The sequence below is a fragment of the Myotis davidii genome, unplaced genomic scaffold, assembly GCF_000327345.1.
Source record: "Myotis davidii unplaced genomic scaffold, ASM32734v1 scaffold373, whole genome shotgun sequence".
Lineage (NCBI taxonomy): Eukaryota > Metazoa > Chordata > Mammalia > Chiroptera > Vespertilionidae > Myotis > Myotis davidii.
In genome coordinates this window covers 1916203-1918497 of record NW_006287255.1, presented here as the reverse complement: position 1 = coordinate 1918497, position 2295 = coordinate 1916203, and positions in this window count along the sequence as shown.

Here is a 2295-nt window from a genome sequence, read left to right as displayed (position 1 = left end):
TTCTTTTTTCCACAAAATATGAGCTATGTTTGACCAGTTTGTAATTTTAACTTATTCTATACTTTTTCTTATAGTATGCATATTGTGTGCATTTTATTTAGATTTTGAGATGAACTCTCAAGTTGAACTCTTATGTCCCACAAACACTTTTCTTGTAATATGAGTATATAGCCACCAGATGGCAGAAATAATATCTTATATAAACGTTTCATGAAAATATTTGCAAACTCCTAATTAGAGCAAACAAAGCTTTTTCATTAAAATACATGAACATAAGCTTTTATCAAATAACATTTAAAGATGATTGGTTTACGGATAAATTAACCTTACCTTATCAGATTCCTTTTCCTTTCCTTAAAGATTTTCAATGTTATAAGTTGCTATGCTGTTTTTAGTGGTGTTTTGCTTTTCTGGTTGGATAACATACTCAAAGTTATTTAATTAATGCTTTTCTCTCTGAGTGTTAATTGGATAAGTATTATTATTTGGACACAGAACCGGATTTACTAAGATGCTGCAATTCTCACAGTGGATAAGAAAAGTACTAAAGTGAGAATAATCCTGATATTCAAATATTCTAGGTACCATTTGAAAGGGTTATATTTTAACTTAGCCTAGCATCCATGGAGGAAAGTTATAGGGAACCATATTTCATCCTAATAAAAGAAAAAAAAATAAACAGAGTAGTAGAACAATTAAATAATGTTGCTTCTTTCTATAAATGTCTTTAAATTATGAATGGATACCTATAAGACATATTGTATTAGAATGAGTGTTGGTTCTTAATTTCCTTATGCCTCTAACAATGACCCTATTATAATATATGCAATTTCTCTACTGCTTGTTTTCTTGTAATATAAGTAGCTTTTTAAGTCTTTTTAAAATTCATGAAGTTAAGAGTATAAAATTAGGGTCTTTCATTTTGAAAATATTTTTCATTAACATATGTAATATGTTGATCATATTTAAATCAGTGGAGCTGTACATTGAAGAAATGCTATTCTCAACATGAATTATGGATGAAAAACAATTGAATAAAAGACATTAGAAAGAACAATAACAATACATGTAAGATCTTTTGGGTTTAGAAATACCAAAACTCCATTTCTGGTGGTCGTTTTTGGAAACTGCAATTCTTGTTTTGCTATTTCTTTAGCTTCTGAGTCTCACTTAAGACAGTGAATGAAAAGGTATCATACTCTTCAGACATCAGAACATCTCTGCAGTTTTTATAGAGCTTCCATGGTTTCAATAAGTAGAAAAGGTTTTCTTTTAATTTTGTTGTATCCCACGTTCAATGTAAAGCCAAGATTGACTCTGCTCTGAGCTCAGCAGGATGAAACTCTTCTTAGCAAGTATGAAACCCTCTTACCTGGCCCACATCTCTCAGTGGTACCAGCACATAGCCAGAAGCCCTGCTTACTGACTCTGCTTTGGACCAGAGGAAAAGGTTAGAGCTTCCATGGTTTCAATAAGTAGAAAAGGTTTTCTTTTATTTTCGCTGTATCCTACGTTCAATGTAAAGCCAAGATTGACTCTGCTCTGAGCTCAGCAGAATGAGACTCTTCTTAGCAAGTATGAAGCCCTCTTACCTGGCCCACACCCTCTCAGTGGTACTATCACAGCCAGAAGCCCTGGTTACTGGCTCTGCTTTGGACCAGAGAAAAAGGCCACTAATGAACCTGATAAGAGACTAGTTTAGTTGACCAGCTCCTAGAGTTGATAATCTGGAATTATAAAGTAAACATAAAACCATCACTAAAGTCAAAGTGATGTAATCCCTAGACCTGAGCCCATAGAGTATGTGGAGTGCAGTGTAGGCACCGGGCTTGTGTTCCAATCCTAGCCTAGACCTTTTGTCCTTATGCCAGTTATTGAATTTATATTAAGTCCTAGAAATATAAACACAAGTAAGACAATGTCTGCCTGCCCTCAAGAAACTTATGACCAACATCGTTGTTAATGCAGTCCACTTATTGATAGGATAATATGAAATCTGTTCTACAGGTAAATATACGAGTAATAGAGTTGACAGTTCAATGAGAGCGATAGTACAGTCAGCCCTTGGAATCTAAGGGGCCTTGCCTGATTACTTAAGGAGAACAGGGAAAGTTTCTTGGAGGGCAGAACAACTTAGTTAAAACCAGCAGGAAAAATAGAAATCACTCTTCAGTAAATATCTATTGTATGCTTGTCTATATGTGTCAAATACTCTGATAATAATGATATAAATTAACTATGTGGTTTAGTAGGACCATCGATGAGATAGGAAATCTTATTGTTCATTTTCATCCT